Genomic DNA, 25378 nt, shown 5'->3' with positions numbered 1-25378 from the left:
CGTGCCCCATAATTCCTTTTGTTCACTGTCAGTGAACAGTGTTCCCAACATTAGCTAAATAAGATAGCTAGGATTTGATATTTTCCCGGTGTCTGAAAAATAAATAAATAAAGCTACATTAAATAAGTAACATTAGGATACTTTTTCATTTTTATGGTAATGTCTTATGGTCTATCCTTTATCTGACAGTTCAGGTCAAAGTATTATTATCTACATTTGCCTAAAACCAATCAATGCACTGTACCATATCAAAAAGCATATGGAGGTAAAAAGTTATGGCTATGACAATAGATATAAAAAAGCACTTTGCAAAACCATTTAGTGATAAGAACTCCCAGCAAACTTAGTCTATTTGGCTAACCTCTCTGAAAAACCTATAACCAATATTGTTCTCAAAGATCTCAAAAATATTCTAAGTAAGAGAATGATAAAAGAATAGATGCTGTTTAATGCCATTTATATTAAAAATAAAGAAAAAGAGAAAAAATAATAAAGAAAAAGCAGAACTGTAACGATATAATGTGAATCCAGTGGCTTTCCAGAGCTGGGGTGCAGAAACTTTTTTCTGCCAAAGGTCATTTGGATATTTATAACACCATTTGCAGGTCATACAAAATTATTAATTTCAAAGTTAGCACTTGATGTTACTATGGAAAACGTCCTTATTGAATTTTGAGTCCTATAGTCACCTTGGTATTGCCAGACCAAATAAATAAGGTCCCATGGGCCTGAGGTTCCCCACCTCTGGTGGAGAGCAAGGGCTGGGAAATGCTGGCTGCAAGAGGCATGAGAAAACCTTCCAGAATATACAGAACAGTGTGATGTTGATTGCTAACTTACTGGATTTTGTTTTACTTCCACGCGTTTTGTCATAAAATATCTTAAACAGCTGGTTTTATCTTCATCATGGTATATTCTGAACTAATAATAAATACCATGCAGAAAATAGAACAATTTTAGGATTTTGGATCTAAGCAAATTCAATCTATTAAGGAAAATCTTCTCTTTTAAAAATATTTTTTGTATTTTTATTTATCTACTTATTTTGGATAGACACAGAGAAATTGAAAGGGAAGGGGGAGACAGATACAGAGACAGAGACAGAGGTAGAGACAGAAACCTGCAGAACTGCTTCACAGCTTGTGGAGGCTCCTCTCTGCAAGTGGCTACCAGGGGCTTGAACCTCGGTCCTTGTAACTGTAATAAACAAGTCCCACACCCCAAGAAAATCTTCTTATGTGATACTGGAACCTAAGAAATGTCTATCAAATTACCTGCTGAATTTTTTCTACTAACTATATTTATTTTTTCCGTAATCATGTTCATTAAAAAGAAATATATACATATGTGTGACTGTATTTATGTATGTCCTCTTAACTATTCTGAGCAGAGAGAATTAACTAGAAAATCAGTAGTTATATTGTAATATCCAAGTGTATAAGATGAATTAAGAATATATGATATTTGTTTTCTTTGGGGGGGGATCAATTTATTTATTTAGAGCTATACTTTTGAGTTAAACCAGAAATTAACAGCAATCAACAGAGTCTATCAACTTGTGTTTATTTCATGTCATGTATCACTTTGGACAATTTGGAATGAGGCTGGAGGACCCATTCACATAGCAAGTTAGGTGGTGCTGACTTCCAGCTGGGAGCCATCTTTTGCAAAGAGCTGCTTTTTAAAAATTTGCTTATTGGGGAGTTAATTATTTACGGTGTAATTTTTAATATACATGCATAGCCTCTCATCTCCTCTTAACGGGTGTTTAGGAGGCCCACCGTGACCCCAGTGTCATCCTGTCACTTCCTCTCCTTCCCCAGAGTTCTTTAGTGAAACACACCACCCCCTGTCCAAGTTTGACATTATGTCCTCCTTTACTGTCCTTTATTCTTAAGTTCCAACTATAAGTGAAATCCTTCAGTGTTGGTCTTTCTCTTTCTGGCTTGTCTCTCTTAACATGATGCCTGTAAGTACATGTTATTAAATATTTGAAGGACTCTCACCTCTCATAGTCTTGTTTACGCTCTAGTCACTTACCCTGGGAGCCGGTCTTGCTTTGAACTGTTTTAGAGGGTAATTATTATGAATTAATATGAATTTTAAAAATATCAGCACAGGGAGTCGGGCGGTAGCTCAGTGGGTTAAGTGCACTTGGCGCAAAGCACAAGGAGCCCTGTAAGGATCCTGGTTAGAGCCCCCGGTTCCCCACCATGGAGTCGGGAGTCGCCCCACAACCGGTGAAACAATTCTGCAGGTGTCTATCTTCCCCTCCTTTCTCCATTTTTCTCTGTCCTATCCAACAATGATGACATCAATAACAACAACAATAATAACAACAATAAAACAACAAGGGCAACAAAAAGGAATAAATAAATATTTAAAATATCAGTACAGGGAGTTGGGCGGTAGAGTAGTGGGTTAAGCGTAGGTGGCGCAAAGCTCAAGGACCAGCGGAGGAATCCTGGTTCAAGCCCCAGGGTCCCCACGTGCAGGGGAGTCGCTTCACAGGTGGTAAAGCAGGTCTGCAGGTGTCTATCTTTCTCGCCCCATCTCTGTCACCCCCTCCTCTCTCCATTTCTCTCTGTCCTATTGAACAACGACAACATCAACAACAACAATAACAGCTACAAAAATGAAACAAGGGCAACAAAAAGGAATAAATAAATAAATAAATAATTTAAAATATATATATATATCAGTATAGTATACTGAAGAACTATTTGGCAATTTGATGGAAACACTTTAGTCAGTTAGTAAGGTCTGAATATTTGCTAATTAAGGTAATGTAAGTTCCTCAAAGTCTCATCCATTCCAAGGTTCTGTGTTCTTTTCCTGCATACGCTGTTGATAGCGTGTTCAAATTAATTGTATTTTCTGAATAACTATAACTTAACTGTGAGCACATCTTCAGGTTTTTGGTCCATCAATTGGTAAAAGTCTTTATAAAATGTAATTTTATGCTATCCAGTCTTATTTTTCTGATGTACATTATGGTATATATTTTCTTTGATGATTGAAAATGTTATGGTGGTTTAGAAATAACCACCATTTCTGAACAGTACAGTAATCTAGGCTCAAACCAAGGTCAAAAATATATCAAAACAGTACACTAAGTGAGCTGTTTCACTGGTCCAACAAAACTATCAGTATAAAACATGAGATCATTTGTATGGTGTAACTCCCTCCTCTTCACTAACTCTACCCAGCTCTCCTGACCCTCACCCTCACCCCTTAACCTCATTACATGCCTGCATGGATTATTTCAACAGCCTTTTTTTTTTTTTCCAATCTTTGCTTCATCTCATCTACCACTGTATTTCACTGTCAAACTAAGCTTCATTCACTACCAATTTCAGGGTTTCATTCCTCAGCTAGAAACTCACAGTAATTTCCTATTGCATAATTAATTGTCCAAACTACTCCCACCAGGCTTTTAAATCCTTCCACAAATGGCTCTCCCTTATGACTTCAGATTCATTTGTTGCTTTAGACATACAGGCTTTTCTCTGCCTCTGGAATGTATGTCTCAGCCCTTATATCTTCTCTTGACATAATAATATTGCAAAATCACCTTTTCTCTATCAAATTTGAATATTTTATTTATATACTTATTTATTCGACCGAGAGAAATAGAGATGGGAAAGGGAGATAAAGGGGAAGAGAGACCGAGGGACACCTGCAGTCCTACTTCACCACTCATGAAGCTTCTTTCCTGCAGTTGGTGACAGGGAGCTTGAACCTGGGTCCTTGTGCATGATAATGTGTACATTCAACCAGATGCACCACCACCTGGTCCCTCACTATCCAATCTGAAAACATCCTTATGTCTCACTTACTTTGAAAAACCTCATCTAGCACTTCTTATTCATTTCATCATCTGTCACTTCTGGAACTATTGACAGTGTTTTGCTCTCAATGTCTTCTATTTTATACATAATAGCTCTATCTCTGTTCTGAATGGTCTGACACCCTAAAGTAAAGACCAGGATACATATATATCATGTCAAGTACAATGCAGGGCATAGAATATTTACTTTTCACATTTAAAAAATTATTTCTCATGGATCACCTAATTAAAAATACACAGACTGAGTATAAGTTGGCATGATCCCTATGGAAAACAGTATGAATTATTCTCAAAAAATGGAAAACAGAGCCACGGTACAACCCAGCATTTACACTTCCATTCATTTATCTGAATAAAATGTTAAAAGTTATAGGCACATATTTATGAATCCTATTATTTAAAGTTAGAAAACACAGCTGTATCAAGTTTAGGATACACACTGAGTCATTCATCATTACAGTTTTGTAGAGTGAAAAATTCTCTTACTCTAAAGCAAGTGTCTTTTTTTTTTTTTTTTAACAAGAGTGTGACTCAGCTCTGCTTTATGGTGGTACAGGGGGTGGGGACAGGGAGGGGGCATGGTAGGGAATTAAGCTTGAAACTTTGGAGCCTCAGACATGGAAGTCTTTTTGCATAATAATTATGCTATCTCTCCCACTAGAACACTGTTTTTTTTTATTTATAGATATGTTTATTTTTTCTTTTCCTTTTTAAAATTTTTTTATTTATTTTTATGTCACAGAATTACATATTGACAGGGGTTTGAATCCACATCATTCCCACCACCAGAGATCTGAATCTTTACTTTCCCCACTGCAATCCACCAGTTTCCTTAAGGTTGTAGCCAACCATCATCGCTGCAACTATCTGTCCACATTTATACATAGTTGCCCCCCTTTTTTATGATTCAATCCTCTCTTCCCCTCCAAGCCACTCTTGACAACATAACTACCTCCATCTGTCCCTCTCCTTTTCCTTCTCTCTCTCTCTCTCTCTCTCTCTCTCTCTGGGTGCTGATGGAGATGGAGTTCAGAGTCCTCTTATCTTCATTTTATCACTTCTCCCCTGCTGGGAGTGTGGATCAAGGTTGTTTTGGGGAAGCAGAAGGTAGGAGTTCTGGCTTCTGTAGCTGCTTCTCCACTGAGCATGGGTTTTGACAGGTCGATTCATACCCCCAGCCTGTTTCTGTCTTTCCTTAGTGGACCAGAGCTCTGTGAGGGTCTGGGACACTTTGGTGAGGTCATCTGCCAGAGAAGTCAGGATGGAGTCATGATGATAGCATCGGTAACTTGGTGTCTGGAAGGTGGCATGACCCAACTTGAGACAAAATAGTTAATGAACAGGAACCAAAAAGTATGATTAGAGCAGATGAAATTAGGGATTTTAGGACAGAAGAAAGATAGGAAATCCATTTTAGGCATGTTCCTTGTGACAAACAACTATGGTAGTTTTGCTTGAGTTTGGTAGCTAGCCAGAAGTTGGATAAGTGTATTGTCCAAGAGAATGATGTTTGAGTAGAGAAAAGGAGCTAGAAAGTTGGATTAGGGCAGGGAGTAGCTCCTGTTGTTGGAAAAAAAAAAAAAAAACACCTGTGGCAAAAATTAACTATTTACCTCCATCCACCTGCTCCAGGGGATATATATCACCAGAGCCTGTGTAACCTCTAAGACCCTACTGGTCTGAGCTTATAGCTCATGGCCACAATTGGGAATGTTGCAGGCTGTGCTTATTTCAGGACCAGACTTTTTCGAGTGGCAGGGCAGAATACCCCCCAGCCTCTCTTCGGAGACTGTCCCTACCATTATTGCTTTATGGTGCGGACAAGGTCCTGGGAGGGCCCATAAGATGCTGTCCATTCCTTATGGAAGCCACCAGTGGTGATGGAGAGAGGGACCCTTTACAGGAGAGCACTAAGTATTAAAGGTTTTATTTATTTCTTTTTAATTGTCATTAACAAAGCTTGACCATTCTGAGTCAACTTTTCATAGAGAAGCAGAGAGGAGCAAAGGGACAAAGGGAAAGAACCGCAACCTCCCCCAAGCCAGGGAGCAGCAGGCCTGATAAAGCAGGTGCATGATCTCAGTGAGCTATTGATATATTGCCAGGTTGAGCTCAGAGTTGCTTTTTTAATTTATTTTTATTTAAAAGAAATATTGACAAAAACCATAAGCTAAGAGAGGTACAACTCCACACAATTCTCACTACCAGAACTCCATATCCCCTCCCCTCCCCTAATAGCTTTCCTATTCTTTATCCTTATGAGAGTATGGACCAAGGGGACATTATGGGATGCAGAAGGTGGAAGGTCTGGCTTCTGTAATTGCTTCCCCGCTGAACATGGGCGTTGACAGGTTGATCCATACTCCCAGACTGCCTCTCTCTTTCCCTAGTGGGGTGGGGTTCTGGAGAAGTGGGGCTCCAGGACACATTGGTGGGGTCATCTGCCCAGGAAGGTCCAGTTGGCATCATGGTAGCATCTGGAACCTAGTGGCTGGAAGAAGAGTTAACATATAAAGCCAAACAAATTGTTGACTAATCATGAACCTAAAGGCTGGAATATTAAAGATGAAGATTTGAGAGTCTCCATTTTTAGATAGTTAGTAGGACTATTTTAGTTATATTCCAAAGGGCCCATGACTATACTAGTTTTTTTTTTTTTCTGAGCCTGGCATCTGATATTCAGGTGGATCCAAGTTATTGTCTGGAGAGATGATGTCATGGCTGTTAAAAGGACCAGAAAGCTGGATCAGGGATGACAGTAGGTCCCAAATATGGGAAAGTTGTATAAATATTATTTACTGTAAACCCCATAGATTTTATCTGATCTGGGGCCCAGGTGGTAGTGCACCTGGTTAAGGGCACACATTACAGTGCACAAGGACCCAGGTTCAAGCCCCTGGTCCCCACCTGCAGGGAGAAAGCTTCATGAATGGTAAAGTAGGGCTGCAGGTGTCTCTCTGTCTCTTGTCCTCTCTATCTACCCCTCCCTTCTCAATTTCTCTCTTTCTCTAACTAATAAATATATAAAATAATTTTTAAAAAAGGAAAAAAGCTGTGAGCTCAAAGCTTTGAAAGAGCCAGCTCAAATTTAAATTCTAGTTTGGCCACTGCTCAATTGAATGGCCTAGTGTACGTTATAAAGAGTTCCAGTTTCCTTAATTGCAAAAATGAGGATAATACTATTTACATAAATAGCTGTATTCAGAACTAATTGAATTGATATATATATATAGAGAGAGAAGAGAAAACAACACCCAATGCATGGTGATCCTCATTTCCTCCAGTCTTCCTTCCTTTCGTCCCTTTCTTTCTTACCACCAGTGTTATTGCTGGGACTCGGTGCTTGCACTGTAAATTCACTGCTCATGAGAGCCTTTTTTTTCTTTCTATTGTATTTTTATTTGACAGGATAGAGAGAAATTGAGAATGGAAGGAAGATGAGAAGGAGAGAGAAAGTTAGACACCTGCACACCTGCTTCACCCACCATAAAACATCCTCCCTGCAGGTAGGGATGGGAGGCTGGAACCTAGGTCCTTGTGTATGATTATATGTGCACTTAACCAAGTGTAATACTGCCCAACTCCAGCCCTTCTTTCCTTTGTTATTATGCATAATAACTTTCCAAAGAAGCCATGCCTGCTTATTCTTCTAGTCTACCTCACTCCTGGGTCAGATAAAGATACAAACTAGTATAGTCATGAGCCTTTGGGAATAAAACTAAAATAGACTTACTAAGTATCTACAAAACAGAGACCCCCTAATCTTCATCTGCAATATTCTAGCCTTTAGGTTCATGATTAGTCAACAATTTGTTTGGCTTTATATGTTAATTTTTTTTTTTTTGCCTCCAGGGTTATTGCTGGGGCTCAGTGCCTATACCACGAATCCACTGCTCCTAGAGGCTATTTTTTTTCCTTTTGTTGCCCTTGTTGTTTTATCGTTGTTGTGGTTATTATTACTGTTGTCATTGATGTCATTGTTGTTGCATAGGACAGAGAGAAATGGAGAGGTGGGGTAGACAGAGGGGGGAAGAAAGATAGACACCTGCAGACCTGCTTCACCGCTTGTGAAGCGACTCCCCTGCAGGTGGGGAGCTGGAGACTTGAACTGGGAGCCTTATGCTGGTCCTTGCGCTTCGTGCCATGCATGCTTAACCCACTGTGCTACCACCCGACCCCCTATGTTAACTCTTTTTTACAGCCACAAGGTTGCAGATGCTAACATGATGCCAACTGGACTTTTCTGGGCAGACAACCACACCAGTGTGTCCTGGAGCTCTGCTTCCCTAGAACCCTACCCCACTAGGGAAAGAGAAAGGCAGGCTGGGAGTATGGATCAACCTGTCAATGCCACCCATATTCAGTGGCAAAGCAACTACAGAAGCCAGACCTTCCACTTTCTGCACCCCATAATGTCCTTTGGTCCATACTCCCAGAGGGATGAAGAATAGGAAAGCTATCAGGGAGAAGGGATGGGATATGGAGTTCTGGTGGTGAGAACTGTCTGAAGTTGTACCCCTCTTATCCTATGGTTTCTGTCAGTGTTTCCTTTTTTTTATAAATGAAAATTTAAAAAAAGAGATACAAACAAAATTTTTCTTTGCATTTCTGTGTTTTGACACATTCTTACACTGGGGTAGTGCATAGTGGGAGATGATTAACAAGAATCTGTCTTAACAGCTTTCCAGAGATACTACTGTGCCATCTCTAGTCATTCATTCCAGAAGAATTTCTGAGCAGTGTTACAAAACACTTGACTCGGTTCTGAAATTATTAATGTAACAGGTTGAGCTCTGCCCCCACAAAAGCAGGAGATATCATGGTAGAAGACAATGAAGTTTAAAAAATAACTGCTGGGACTAGAAGATAGCTCACCCAATAGAGCATGCATGCCTTAGCAAGTTTAAGGGCCTAGTTTTATTATTTTTTATTGATATATCTTTTTTCAATTTATTTATAAAAAGGAAACATTGACAAAACCATAGAATAAGAAAGGTACAACTCCACACAATTCCCACCACCAGAATTTCGTATCCCATCCCCTCCCTTCATAGCTTTCCTATTCTTTAACCTTCTGGGAGTATGGACCCAAAGTCATTGTGAGATGCAGAAGGTGGAAGGTCTGACTTCTGTAATTGCTTCCCTGCTGAATATGGGTGTTGACAGGTTGATCCATACTCCCAGTGGGGTGGGGTTCTGGAGAATCAGAGCTCCAGGACAGATTAGTGGAGTTGTCTGTCCAGGGAAGTTTGGTTGGCATCTTGCTAGCATCTGGAACCTAGTGGCTGTAAAGAGAGTTAACATACAAAGCCAAACAAATTGTTGACTAATCATGAACCTAAAGGCTGGAATAGTGCAGATGAACAGTTGGAGGGGTCTCCATTTTGTAGACAGCTAGTAGGTCTATTTTAGTTATATTCCAAAGGACCTGTGGCTATACTAGTTTTTTTTTTCTTCCCTCTGCCTCCCTTCCTGAGCCTGAAGTCTGATATGTAGGTGGATCCACGTTATTGTCTGAGGAGATGATGTCATGGCTGGAAAATGGACCAGAAAGCTGGATCATGGAAGAGAGTAGCTCCCAAATATGGGAAAGGTATATAAATATTGTTGACTGTAAAACCCATCGATTTAATGTGATCTGGGGCCCATATTCAGCTTAGGAGCCTATGTGACCTCTGCATCCCTGTAGATCTGAGCTCACATTCTGTGGTCATGAGTAGGAATGTTCCAAGCTGCCCCAATATCAGGACCAAGGGCCTAATTTTAAATCCTGGTACTATTTAAAGTCACCATGGATGGCAGATGTCTCTCTTTCTCTCTCTCCCTCCCCCTTTCAATTTTTCTCTATCCTATAAAATACATAAATAAATAAGTAAAAAGAGAGAGGAGTGCTATTGACCAAAAGGTAGAGGAATGAAAGAAGTTAAATCTTACCTGGAGACATCATTTGTCCCATATCAACTGTAAACTGAATCATGAAAACCTTGCAAATCTTTTGGGAGTTCTCCATCTTTAGCCAGGGGTAAATTATTTAGCATAAAATTAATACATCAAAATTTCAACAAAGTTTTAAATATTTACTCATTTATTTTAAGGAGGGAATGGAACATTACAGCATCACTCAGTTCTGTATACCAGTGCCAGGGATTCAAGCTGGGATTTATGAGATCTCAGTTTGCAAGTCATGTGTTTTAATGCTGAGTTATGTACCTGATTCTCAACAAATGTTTTACTCTTCTTCTCAGCTCAAATTTTTATAATACCCTGTTCCTCATTCTCTTTCCCTTGATGTACTTTTAATCTTTCTTAGCTATCCTCCTGGATGGATGTGCCACAAAATGTCTTACAGCAATAATACATTAAGTTAATAAAGCAATTATTTAATTGATTCTAATTTCCTTGGCATTCCTATTAGCGAAAGGAAAGTAGTTCAGTCACTGTTTACATTTGTAAAGCCAATATTATGGTTTAAATTATGGCCTTTGGATGAATTTGAAAATTGAATCCTGATAATCCTTTAAACAATATTTACAGAGGACTCTTTGTCTTTGTAAAGAATAAAGGGAATGGAAACAAGAGCACATTAAATCAGAGGGGCTTTTAAATATTCATTTTGCAATGAACTTCGCTGCTTTTCAAGCCACAGTCTAACTTCATGATTCTTCTTGTGGAGAAATATCTAGTGTTTTGCTTTAATTATACTGTGATATATAAGCTATTGATTCACTTTTTTTCTCCACTTTTTTTTTCCCCTGGAGTACAGGAGTTTCATATATAGTGCTCACAATGCAAATATTCTTCATTAGAAATATCTTGGGAGACCTTATTAAAGGTTGTAATAAAAAAACAGACATTTTGGATAGATGTATCCTGATTCAAAATTGCCTCAACCTAATAGCTCCTAATGAAAGACTCCTCCTGCAACCATCCAATATAATAGTAACTATCAGTAAAACAGTGATAAGCAATCATAAATAAACAATAACAAAACCCAATAAAATTGTTTTTAAAAACCCTTACAACTCCCAAATCAGTCAATAAACCTTTTGTTGATGGTTTTCCATGAGTCACAGGGCAGTGGAATCTAAAAACCAAGGTCTAAATATTGACTGTGATCCTTCTACAAGGGTCCCTTTTCAACCCTGTCAGTGGATAGAAGTAGATGTATGAATGCAAACTAATATTGTTTACCTACTTCACACTAGTGTAACTTAGTAAATTAGTTCACACTAGTATTTCTAATTTTAATTCAATGCCACAGAGATCATTTTAATTTTCTCCTATACTTTAACTTCTTTCTTTGACAGTAAGAAACCAGAATCCCATTTTATCCTCTTTATTTGTTAATCCCATTATATAAGCATAAATAAGAATGTCTTACAGGCATCTAAAATATTTTCTAGAGATGTTTTTCTAAGATTCATTTTTTAAGCTTTTTTTGGATAGAGACAGGGTAATTGAGAGGGAAGGAGATAGACATGGAGAGACATAGAGAGACTTGAAGCACTGCTTCACCACTCATGAAGATCCCCCACAGATGGGGACTGAGGGTTTGGACCCTGGTCCTTGAGCATGACAGCATGTGTGGTTCACAGAGTGTACAATTTTAAAGCCCCTCTAAAATACTTTTTAAAACAAGGATTTTTTTCATCTTAAAAAGTTGCTTTAGAATTCATAATTCCTATCTCTGAGAAAGAATTATCAGCCAGAATACAGAATTTGTGAACAGCTCCATTTGTCTTTAGCCTTTAAAATATTCTGTCAAAATACTATTTTCCAGAGTTTCTTAGTTCAGCTTCTCTCTCCTCATTCCCTTTTAGTGTAGTTATGAGATTCATTTGTAATATAGTTAGATCCCCTTGCCAGTCTATAATTCATATCATCCTCTCATCCTGCTTGATGGTGTTTTCACTCTTGGTGGTGTACAGTTTACTATTTTTTTTAACAATCGAAGAGTCATGTATCCTACAAATCCTTGTGGAACAATTTCATCATCATTCCCACAAAATAAGACATGAGTTACACCTGTATGAAAAATTTCCCCTCACACTACACTCCTAACTCCTGACAGCTAGAGACCTGTTTTTTCTCTCTATACTTCTGCTTTTTAAACAATGTGGTATAAAATGGAATCACAGAAAAACACAGCCACTTGATTCTTTCTCCTTCTAGAAAAATATACTTCAAGTGATCCCAAGTCAACATGTAATCCACTGAGTTCTTCCTTGTTAGGGCTGAGCAGTATTCCATTGTATGGAGTGGCTTAAGGATACTTAGGTCCTTTATAACATCTTGCTATTATGAATATTGTTGCCAATTATTTGGTTACAGGTGATTGTATGAATATAAATTTCCATTTTTTCCTAGGTAGGTACATAGTAATAAAATGACTATTTGATAGGTGTTTGTTTAACTTTGTAATAAATTGCCAAAGTACATCCCAAGATGCATTGCTATTTTTGTATTTACATCTATCTATGTCATTTTAAGGAAAAAAAATTATAACCTACAAATGTTATGCCACCAGAATTGTCATGTATTTAAGACTTTTTAAATCATAGCACCAAATGCCCTTCTTGAAAAAAAAATTAATTATAGTCTAGTGAGCTAAAAAAAGTAAATCAAAATTATGAATATTAAAATCTCCCTTCAATAAAATTAAGAGTTAAAGATATTTCTCTGTCATAAAAGATATCTAAGAAGACAAATCACATTATGAAATATTAATTGTAAAAGCAGCTTATTTATTGAATTTCTAGAACCTAAGATCTACAATTCTAGAATTTCTTACTAGTACACTAAGACACAAATTATAAATAATAGATTACCTGCTGAAGAGAAGAAAAAAAAGGGTTAGCAATTTGCAGAGAATGTTTTTCAGAAAAACCCCAATGCTGCATAAAAAAAATCCTCTTAAACAGAATTTATAAGTGACACAAGAAGATATTGAAAAATGTCAGTATCCCAATAAGAAGTAAGTGATAATAAGTGGCTAGGCAGTGGTGTACCTAGTAGAGTAAGTGCATTTTAATACAGAAGAACGTGGGTTTAAGCCCTCCCATTCCACCACTGGGCCCACCATTAGGGGAAAGCTTCACAAGTGGTGAAGCATATCTATAGGTGTCTCTCTCTCTCTCTCTCTCTCTCTCTCTACCTCTCATTTCCCTATCAATGACTATTTTCTTCTTTTCTTTTTTACCCAGATAAATGCTCAGCTCTGGCTTATGATGGTATGGAGGATTGAACCTGGGACTTTAAAGCCTCAGGCATGAGAGACTTTTTACATAACCATTATGCTATCTACCCCCCACCCATTGTCTGTTTCTATCCAGTGAATAAATATTAAAACATTTTCTAAAAAGAGGTAATAGAAAAATTCAAACATACACACCAGCAACATGCACACCAAAAAAATTCTAGAAATAGTTCTGAATTAATTTTTGGTATCTGCCAAAGAAAACCATAACAGTCACTCAAAGATAAAGAATATAAATATTGGGGGGCCAGGTGGTGGCGCACCTGGTTAAGCATTTACATTATAGTGTGCAGGGACTCAGGTTAAAGACCCTGGTCCCCACCTGCAGGGTGAAAGCTTCATGAATGATGAAACAGGGCTGCAGGCATCTCTCTGTCTCTCTCCCTATCTACTTCCCCTGCCCCTCTCAATTTCTCTGTCTCTATTCAATAATAAATAAGTTAATAAAAATAGTAAAAAATAATATGAATATTGACTTTTGGAATACTCCCTTTCATTAATTCATTCACATTTCATTCTTTTTTCCAAAATTTATTTTAGCTACTGCTATGTTTCATAGTAAGGGGAAATGTTAGCCCTATAAATTTATTTTATATCCTCCTGATGAGTATATTACCTGATTTGTAGTAGACACTACAAAAATGTTTCTATAGTATGTTTTTCAGTTATCTGTCCTGTGAAGCTTTATAACTTCTGAGATACATTCATGATGCAAGTAAGTGTTTTTTAAAAGATTCTAGACTAAGTTACAAGTCATTACCTAACAAATTATAATACCCACCTATTTGACCACTGATAGCATCATGGGTTGTGATTTGCAAACACATTCTGCATTATGATCTTTCTTTACTTCCTTGCTCTCCTATGTTAATAGACTCTACAACACTAGAGATTTCAAAGATATGGGGAACTCAGGGAATTTTAGAAAGGATTCGTCTTTATAGAAAGGGTGATAATGTTTCAGTTCCATTTTCAGATACCAAGAGCTCAATTAGCAGCAAATGATAGGAATGAAACTCTATTTATTGAAAATGTATGTTTTTATAAAAAGAAAAACCCAGATAAGAAGCACTCAGAATGTTGGAGCAGGTTAAATTGAAATATTTCAGAGTAAGTAATCCAAGTCTTCCTCTTCTTCTTCTTTTTTAATACCAGATCACTGCTCAGTTCAGGCTGATGGTGGTGCAGGGGATTGAACCTGGGACTTTGGAGTCTCTGGCATGAAAGTCTTTTTGCATGACCACTATGCTATCTACTCCACTTGTAATCCAAGTCCTTTATCTGTATTTTTTCTTCCATGAAATGTAGGATGTTCATTTAATAATGATTTACATTAATCCACTGCTTGATTTCTGAGTTTCATTTCATAATTACAGTGGCATTTCTCTTAGTAGTATCTGATTGCTAATGTTTTCCCATAGTAGAAAATAATGGAAGCATAAACATTGGTTAAAGTTGGCCAAGTATCTGAACTTCAGATGAATATGAAGCCTTTTAATTATTGTTATCAGTTTCCACTGTTTTATTTTCAGTGGCTATGTATTTTATTTATACGTGTTTGCCATGGGCTGGCCTATGTGTAGCACTTCTCTGCTGAACTTTCAGATAGCACCTTTCTATGAACACTGACAATAATAATGAACTTTATTTATAGAAGGAACAAGTCTGGATTTGATGGAGGCATGTTGAAGTTTTGTAAAAATGCAGTTAGCGATTCAGCGTATCTCAGCAGTAATGAGTTTATTTATGCTGTATACAACAGGGTTAAATAAAGAAAATGCAATTTTTCAAACTCAGTGCTTTTTGATGGTCAAGCGTTTATTCCATTGGGTCACTAATGAACCATATTCCCAAAGTATTTGAAGGGGAGAGTTCATCTACTAAGTAGTTTTAAGAACAAATTAGGCTGTGACTATAACAGGCATATTAAACATAATAGACAGTATTGGCTTTACTTTACATTACTAGATGTATAATGGAGTTTGAGAGAAAATGAATGCAACAAACTTGTTATAGAAATTAAAATTCTGATATAGTAAGTACATAGTCTTCACAAAAATGTATTGAGGTATGCTAACACATGTTTGGGGGAGATGTGAAATGGTACTCCTGAATTAACATACTTGTCTATATGGTCTCATAGAATATTTCCTCAATTAACAATGCCATCAATGAACATAACTTGTGAATATCAACTGTCTTATTATAAGGTGAGACTTATATTTGGGCCTAATTCATTGATTATTACAAATAAACAATGATACTAGGCTTGTAAGAAAAAAAAAGATAAACCTGGATTTAGTGATTTTAATGCTTCCTCGTTATCTCCTTCTCTCTCCCATAAAAAAGCATAATTGTTCAACCTTAGATTTGTATAATTAAAAATAAAAGGAAATGGGATCAAGAGATAGAGCTAATACCTGAGGCCCTAGGTTTGAGTCCTGGCACTGAATGGGAGTATTGTTGTCTTATAGGAAAAATAATAATAATAAAATTGACCTGGGGGAAGTGGAATCATTCATACCTGAGGTCCTAGAGTCACAGAAATAAACAATTAGAATTTATGTTCATAGAGATAGTATAATGGTATAATGGTTATACAGAAGACTTTTATGCTTGAGACTTTGAAGTCTCAGGTTCAATTCCATACCCCTCCCCACTCCATCTGAGCAGTGCTTTAAAAAGGGAGGAGGAGGAGGAGGAGGAGAAAAATGGACCAAAGTCAGAATTTATGCTCCTGGAGATAGTTAAACAAAAGAGTTTCATGCCTGAGCCTCTAAAGCTCTGAGATCCTAGATTTAAAGGAGCACCACTTAAAGAAAACAAACAAACAAACAAAAGCCTAGGGATATTAACTCAGAAATCAGAAAAAAGAGTAGTACCATGGAGGCAGTACATGTAAAGAAGTTACCTGTACAACGTAGTATGACCTTCTCTTAAGATATTGGATAGTTGACTACCAGATTATTTATCTGGCAGTCATAGAAAGAGGCCCAGGGAGGTGGCACAGTGGATGAAGTATTAGACTCTAAAATATTAGGTCTCATGTTTGATTACCGCAACTGTCAGAATGAAACTCCATTTTGGTTTTTTGTTTTTGTTTTCTCTCTCTTTCAGTAGTAAATAAATATTTAAAAATAATGAAGTGTTGTTTTTGCCGGGCTGGCTTCACGGGCGGGTAACAGACGACCCGGGACTCATGGTTGAGCTGTAGGCAGTATCTCTTTATTCTTGCAGAACGCAGCACAATCTAAGCCGAGCTAAGCTAAACTCTAAACTAAAAACTACAATCTTGTCCTTATAAATATACTAGCCCAGTAGAGTGGGAACAGGATGCAACGCAGAGAGGGTGGAGAGAAAAGTGACTGGTGAAAATCAGGGTATGACAAGGAGAGGGGGCGGAGCAGGTGAGAATTCTACCACTAAACCACCAATGCCCTGGAGGGAAGGTGGTGCTTGTTAACAGAGGTTATGTAAATAGAATGAAGTGGTTATGTAAATAGAATGCAGTATTAAGCAGGGGAGATTTAAACCAAATGAAACAGAAGGGGATTTTAAAAGCAGAATTAGAAGATACCAACAATGAAGGAACATAATATTTGACTTATTCTGGTGCAAATGTCAGAATTTTCTGGGGTATGTTGGTTATCAATATAACTGTGATGCTCCCAATGCAAAAGCAAAACATTTTTAGGCATAATTACATTGATGACAGATACTATAATGACTGCAAGCATATGAGGGAAGAAAGGGCTACAGAGAGTTATTTGGAAACAAGACAAAGACGTTTAGAGAAATAACCTATTCTCTGGACTATTATTTAAGTTTAGGAATATGAGATATAATGGGTGAGATAACTAGAAAGGTAGAACAGTGGGTCAGTTGACAGCAGCTATAGTATTTTACTTAGGAAAAATAGCAATGATCTGAACTGGGCTAGTATTATGTGCATACGACTCTGCAGTGAGTGTGCTGGTGAAAATGCTTCACAAGCCAGGGCAAGAGATATGACATAGCTTTGGGAGACAGGGATGTTTGTTTGTTTAAATAAAATAGCATTGAGTATGTGTCCATCCACAAAATGGTAATGAAATAGAAATGGGCATATAGGATGATAGTTGGGGGATTTAGTTCATGAATTCTACTTAGTAAGAAAGATGTTCAAATTTGAAAACTAAATCCGTAAATTTAAAAAGGTATTCATGTTGTCTTCCCATTATGGTACCCCTTGAACTAAAAGACAAAGGAAATTAACTGGTAAGGTTGGTAACTGGGTATAGTAAGAGGAAATCTGTGGTTTTCAGAAGTCTGACCTCTTAAGTCAGGATGAATATATATATTTAGTGCTACTCACATCTGAAATAGTTGCATGTACAGTTTTAGCTAGTACTTGTACAAGTTCCATATTCTACACAAATGGGAGAAATGTAATTCATGACTGACAAGGTATGAATTTTTTATGCTTTAAGCCATGAGGCTGCCACATCAACAAAAGGAATTCTTAAGCAAATGTCTTCTGTTTGTATTTATGAAATGTACACAATTGACAAAGAACCCAAAAGGGAACAAGTAAATATTTAAATATATACATGTATATGTATACATATTTACTTTGATTTGCAAACTGCATTCTGGAAATCATTTATTAAATTAGAAATAAGGAAGGAATGTAAAGAAAAGATGCTTAGCATTTCAGTTTATAGACAGTGTAATTTTTAAACATTTTGCCAAAGCTTGGACCTACATAGATTGAAGTGTTTGCATTATTTTAATTTTAATGCATGGAGGATACTCTCAAACAGTAACAGTTTTACAAAAATTTAATCTGTAGAAATACTACATCAGTGATATTTTATATTACATAGTCTAAGTTGAAATAACAAAAAGAGATCGAGTTTTGGAAACACTGATCAGTTCTGAATATATGATATATTCCACATGTGACTTTGGGGTATAACAGCAGTGAACACTTATTTAACAGTTTCAGTGTACAAATACTGTTCTGTCATATATCCATGTATTAATTAATTTGCCCTCACAGATGTATTAATTACTCTCACTATTACAGACTAGAAGCTTCCCAAGATTACACAACTGGTCACTGGTAGGGCCAGGATTCTAATCTCAGCATCTAGCTCCTGTACTTCTACTGCAACCTATGCTTCTCTGTGTCTCTCTTGTTTCCTACAAGTGAAATGTTATCTTATGTATTTATTCTGTATATCGTGCATGCTAACTAGAACTGGAAGAACTGATTTGAGCATATTTCAGACCCACTTCAATAGAGGTATCACCACTTTCACAGATGTGGTAGATGAGAGTCTCAAAATAATTGTCATTCCTCTGCTCCTTAAGGGCTCACATTCTTACTTCCTTTCCTCACCCAGAGGAACTAGTTTTTAAAGAGTAGTGTGCCTCTAACACCATGCTGGGGCCGTGATGGTCGATCAGCTAGTTATAATCATATAGTAAGTTGTGTGCTGCAGCTAGCAGTGAAGCTGCTAATCAGGACGGCAAACTTTTAATAGTATTAAGAATAGAATTTTATAGATAATATCTGAGTTTATATCTACTGTACCTATTTCCACATATTTAGGCATTAAATATTTTATATATACATAGATAAGACATTGGATTCTGGGGGTACTAAGTAGTTTGCCATATTAAAAAACTTGAATGTAATTTATAAAATAAGCAAATCTCATTTCCTGGACATTAGAGTATTAAACTACTGTTTACTTTTCTATAATTAGCTAGAGGCAGAGTGAAAATGAGAAAGGAAGGGGAGATAGAAGGAAAGAGAGAGACACCCACATCCTTTCTTCAACACTGTGAAGCTTTCCCCCTGCAAATAAGGACTAGGGACTTGAACCCCAGACCTTGCACACTGTAAATGTTGCTTGGTTTAAGAGAAGTATGTGGGAACCAGGTAGGGTGCATGTACTGTCATGCACAAGACCCCTACTAGAGCCCTTACGTCACAGAAGACATGCTTAGGCAATGGAAGAGACTTCCATGCTCTGGTGTCTCTTCTGCTCTCTGCTATGTTATTTTTAATGTTCTATTTTGGTTGCTTTAAAAAAAAATTTTTTTTTTTTGCCTCTAGGCTTATTGCTGGGGCTTGGTGCCTGCACTATGCTATGAATCCACTGCTCCTGGCAGCCATTTTTTCCTTTTTTTTTTTTATTGGATAGAACAGAGAGAGCAGAGGGGGGAGAGGGAAAGAAAGACACCTGCAGATCCGCTTCATCTCTTGTGAGGTGCCCCCCCTGCAGATATGGAGCCTGGGGCTCAAACCAGGATACTTGTTTGGACCTTGGATTTGGTACTATGTGTGCTTAACCTGGTGTGCCACCTCCCGACCATGCCCCCCCCCTTTAATATGATGCTAGGAACTGAAACTCAGGGCTTGTTGCATACAAGCCATGAACTCTACGTCTAAGCCACCCCACAGACCCAAATGATAGTAATTTTTAATGCTCTGAAGAAAAAAAACCCTCAATATTAGCATTCATGCTAACAATAATTGAAGGAAACCTCTTTGAGATATTAACTATGTACATTATGATACTGGCTATTAAAGGTCGTCATCCCTCCCCCACCCCTGCTCTCACCTCCAGAGTTATCACTGGGGCTCAGTTCTGGCACTATGAATCCACTGCTTCTGCAGGCTTTTTTTTTTTTTTTTTGTCATTTTATTGGATAGGACAGAGTGAAATTGAGAGAGGAGGGGAGATAGGGAGATAGAAATAGATAGATAGAAGATAGGTAGATAGATAGATAGATAGATGGATAGATAGTTAGATACCTGCAAACCAGCTTCACTGCTTGTGAAGCGACCCCCACTCCCCACAGGTGGGGAGCCAGGGTCGTGGATCCTTGAACTGCATCCTATTATGTGCACTTAACCCAGTGCACCACAGCCCGGCTCCAAGGTCATCATTTCCTCATCTCACTTTAGAATAACTGAATGTGACACACATAGAAGTCTACAGATTTTTCTGTGATTAAAATATCCAGAGGATAGTTTAGAGGTTAATATATTATTGGTTATCTGAAATGTATTCTTTGCAATAAAATATTCGGAATAAAATTAATTAAGTTACATTAGGGGAGTCTGGAACAAAAGTGAAAAGTAGAGACATATAATTATAATTTAGGGACATGACTGACTTATAGGTGTAGAAACCACCGTTGAATATGTGGGATTAGGTGTGGGCCTTTCCCAGGACTCAAGCAAACAAAAACTGGTCCCCTGAGGGAAATCAGGACTTACAGGAAAGTAGGAAGAAGAAGAGGACACAGACATGTTTTCCCACTATTTTGATCTTTCTTCTTGAAGCTAGTCATTCACTATGTAGCACAGAGGAGAGAAGGACAAAAGATATTTGTTCCAGGAGAATAAAATTCAGTATGATTTCACTTTTCATTCCTAAGCTGCCAACTCATTAATTTGGCCAATGGTTAATATTGTTTAATAGTACAACTAACTAATGATTTTATACAGTACTTTGTGATTATTATGTCTACATAAGTGTTGAATGATAACATTAAGTCAGGAGGCATATTTCAAATTGCATTTTTATATCTGACTGTGTTACTGGTGTTTCAGGAGAAATGCCAATAATATGGTCAAATACCATAATTATTAAGTACATTGGAAAAATACAACATATGGTTTATAGCAAAGTAAAAATGGCTGTTACCATGTTAGTATGAACAGAGTAAGCTAGCAATAAATGTCTTTCTCATGAAAGACATTCAGGAGAAAATGACATGATCATAGAAGGGTATATAACTGAACGCTGAGTGAAACCACTGTAATATTTAACAACCTCATTTTACCCACATCTTGACAAGAAGGAGAATTTACCAAATCAGAGAATGTGAAGGAGAAAGAGTATCAAAGTGGGAGCTCTGGGAGAGACAACAGACCTTAATAGTAACATTTTATGTGGCACTAGGAATTCATAACTCATCTACTCTTTACAGTAATGCCTTGAGATATATCCTGTTAGTATCCTCTGTTATACATATGAGAAAACTGAAGTACAGAAAGGTTACTAAACTTGCCCAACATCACACAGCTATTAAAGACAGATGGGATTCAGACCTGGACAGAGCAACTCCATTGTCTGCTAGGAAGAACTGGGAGCTTATTTCCCAGATCAAATGGCTAGTACAGTTGGTATGTCCCTTTCCCTTTTGGGGGGTCCTCAAAATGAAGACATGATGCTAAAGCTGCAACAACAATCTTTTTTTAAAGTTTTTTTTTTAGTTATTTTTTAATTTTATTTTTATTTATTTATTTTTATTGTTGTAATTATTGTTGTTGTCGTTGTTGGATAGGACAGAGAGAAATGGAGAGAGGAGGGGAAGACAGAGAGGAGGAGAGAAAGATATACACCTGCAGACCTGCTTCACCGCCTGTGAAGCGACTCCCTTGCAGGTGGGGAGCCGGGGTTCGAACCGGGATCCTTATGCGGGTCCTTGTGCTTTGCGCCACCTGCGCTTAACCCGCTGCGCTACAGCCGGACTCCCAACAACAATCTTAAGAACCATAAAATAAAGAATCTACTGACATTTTGGAAAGACAAGTCTTCACTGCATGGGATTTTTGCATATCAAAGATACTCACCCTTACCATCTCTGCCCCTTGGGTCCTAAATGTACTCTTGATAGTATCAAAAAACTGTTTCCCACATTTCCCCATAAAGAGGCAATGATACTGTAGTTAAGAGCCTCTGTTTGGAACAAAGCTCAACAAAGACCTTCTGTAGCAGTTTAAAGAGTTGGCGTCTTAGTCTTTGTGAGACAAAGTTTCAGTCACAACTACAAACTCTGACATTACACAGTAAATCATTCATAGGCAATATATAAACAAAATTACAGGGGGCTGACTGTAGCACACCCAGTGCATAGCTCCAGGATCTGGGTTTGAGCCCCTGCTCCCCACCTGCCAGGGGTTTGCTTCATGAGCGGTGAAGCAGCTGTACAGGTGTCTCTCTTTCTCCCTCCTCTCTCAATTTCTCTTTGTCCTATCCAATAAAATGGAAAAAAAAAAAAAGTCAACAGGAGCAGTGGATTCATAGTGCCAGCACCGAGCGATTACCCTGGAATAAAAAAAAAAAACTGTGGGGGGCAGATAGTATAATAGTTATGCAAAAAGACACTCGTGCCTGAAACTCCAAAGTCCTAAGTTCAATCCCCCACTATCACTACCACCACCAAATCATAGATGAGCAGTGCTCTGGTAAAAAAAAAAAAAAAAAAAAAAAAAAGTTAAACTGTGTTCCAAACTATCCTGACCTCAGCTTGTAGATGATAATGCTGAGGCAAAGAGGGGTTGAGAAACTTGCCCAGAATCATCATTACTACTAGTAGGTGTGGATATAATTCCAAGACAGTGATTCCAAAGTATGTGCTCTTGTTCAGGAAATTGTAAATTTCACAGATTTGAGGTATTTTCTCATAGACCACGCCATTATTAATGCCTCATAGACTTTCTCACAGTACAGAGTCTGCCCCACTCGTCTGTCTAGTGTTTGCTACTCTTTCCTGTAGTAAGACCCCCACCCCATTTCCAGGACTGGCTTCATGACAGTCTGAAGCCAGACTACCAAACATATACTTAAAAAAAAATTTATTAGTAATTTACAATACTATAGGATAACAGGGGTATAATTCCATACTGTTCTCACCACCTGTATCCCCACTCTCTCCACTGGAAACTACAGTGGTTCTCCCAAGGTTGCAGATATGTGCTAACTATTATTTCTGCAACTGTCTATATTTGTATATATTTGCCCATTTTTTCCCCATCGTCCTAACTTCTATTCATTTACAAGTCACATGTATATCTATTAGTACTTCCTTCCTTGTTCCCTCTTCTCTCTCTTGGTCCTGATGGAGTTGCAATTAAGAGCCCTCTGTTCATCTATCTCCTATCATTTTCCCCCTAATGGGAGTGTGGACTAAAATTCTTTTTGGGGTACAGAAGGTGGGAGATCTGGTTTCTTTCTTTCTTTTTTTTTTATTTAAGAAAGAATTAAAAAAACCATAGGGTAGGAGGGGTACAATTCCACACAATTCCCACCACCCAATCTCCATATCCCACCCCCTCCCCTGATAGCTTTCCCATTTTCCATCCCTCTGGGAGCATGGACCCAGGGTCGTTGTGGGTTGCAGAAGGTAGAAGGTCTGTCTGGCTTCTGTAATTGCTTCCCCGCTGAACATGGGCGTTGACTGGTCGGTCTATACTCCCAGTCTGCCTCTCTCTTTCCCTAGTAGGGTGTGTGTCTGGGGAAGCAGAGCTCCAGGACACATTGGTGGGGTCTTCAGTCCAGGGAAGCCTGGCTAGCATCCTGATGGCATCTGGAACCTGGTGACTGAAAAGAGAGTTAACATAGAAAGCCAAACAAATTGTTGAGCAATCATGGACCCAAAGCTTGGAATAGTGGAGAGGAAGTGTTAGGGGGGTACTCATTGCAAACTCTAGTGTACTTCTGCTTTCAGGTATATATTTTGCAGTAGTTTACGGATACGTGTGAACATATGCTCTCTCTCACAGAAACTGGTGTATATCTAGGTTATGGGACTTTGTTAGAAAGTGAACCACCTGAGATGAAATTAGAGTATATTATGAAAGGAAAGGTCTCACCCGAGTAATGAAGCTGAAGGGCTGTCATTCCACACGTGAAGTCTCTGGACACAGTCTGAGGTGAAGCATGTTGAGGTGGCAATCGTTGTGTTGGTTAGGTTGTGATCGGCAGAGGCAATATTATTTGATATGGATTGGGAGAGGCATACTGGAAAGTGGGCCCTATCCAAGGGTTCCAGAACTGGGGGAAGTAGAGGCTCTATAGTGGAGATGTGAGGTTCCTGCTGTCTTAGGGTTCAAAAAGACAATCGATAGTTAATGTTATCATCACATTATTTGGTAATTGTGTTAACTTTGAAAAGTCCTTTTGTTAGGGTTTGCTGTATAGTACCCAGTATCTTGTATATAGCTGTGCTGTTGGTTGCTTCTGATCTACTTGGTCTAGGCTTTTGAGAGAGTCTGCATATCAATTACACAGCCTATATATTGAAAAGATTCAGTTTGTGTTTTGAAAAACTTCGAGACATACAATTAATTTCCCCCCTCTCGTATTAATTAACTAGTGATTTATATGACTACATTTTACTAGGAGTGTACATAAACACCATTCCCACCACCAAAAGACTGTGACCCATCCCTCTCACCCACTCCCACCCCCCACTGGCCCAGGAAGCTACATGTCTACCCCTCACCACAGGGTTTTTACTTTGATGCCTTACTTACAATTTGGTCAGGTCCTGCTTTTAGTTTCCCTTTCAGATCTTCTTACTCAACTTCTGTTGATGAGTGGGATCATCCCATACTCATCTTTAAGTCGATCTTGTTTCTGTACTGCTGGACATATGTGTTGGCAGGTCGATCCATAGTCCCAGCCTTTTTTTTTTTCTTTCTACTCTCTATTTATTTTTGGGTAGAGACAGCCAGAAATTGAAAGAGAAGGGAGAGATAGAAACAGAGAGAGACAGAGAGACACCTGCAGCACTGCTTCACCCCTTGTGAGGCTTTCCCCCTGCAGGTGGGGACCAGGAACTCAAACCTGGGTCTTGTGCACTGTAACATGGGAAAGGTATATAAGTATCATTTTATTTATTTATTTATTTTAAGGTCTTTTCATTTGCTTGCTGTTTTGGGTCACTGCAAAGTATTGTGTACTTTTGCTTTAAGGTGTATATTTTCCCCTAACTTATGGGTACATGTTACATGTGTCCTGTTTCATGGGCCCTGATCTATATCTAGATTCTGTGGCTTTGTTAGGAAAATGTTTTTTTTTTCTTAAGCACAAAGAAAATATAAGATTATGGTACCTGTGCTCAATGTTATTAATTACTAGCAGTTCAATTTACTGTGAAGTACCTATAATTCATATGAAGACTCAAAAACACCTTGGATTCTATTATAATACAAGTAGTTTAAGTTATATTAATTATGCAGATTTTTTAATGAAGCAGAGATTGTGATTATTTTTTTCACAAGTAAAAACAATGATCAAATTATTTATGACCATATTGCATGTTTTGTTGACAATAGTGAAATAATTAATTTACCCAATATACTAGTAAAAAAAAAACTTTAAAATTCCATATTTCAGTTTTTTCTTTTTAAAAATTTTTTTGTGTTATCTTTATTTATTTGTTGGAACAGACAGCCAGAAATTGAGAAGGAAAGGGGTTAT

General features: G+C 37.9%; 1 protein-coding gene across 1 annotated transcript in view; it reads left to right on the top strand.

Moving 5' to 3' along the window:
* KIAA0825 (KIAA0825 ortholog) overlaps nucleotides 1-25378 on the top strand; it is a 427876-nt gene that overhangs the window by 401446 nt on the left and 1052 nt on the right. The window lies entirely within an intron of this gene.

Source organism: Erinaceus europaeus, chromosome 11 (genome assembly GCF_950295315.1).
Source record: "Erinaceus europaeus chromosome 11, mEriEur2.1, whole genome shotgun sequence".
Classification (NCBI taxonomy): domain Eukaryota; kingdom Metazoa; phylum Chordata; class Mammalia; order Eulipotyphla; family Erinaceidae; genus Erinaceus; species Erinaceus europaeus.
Note: the sequence above shows the minus strand (reverse complement) of the source record. Positions and strands in the feature narration are given on the sequence as shown.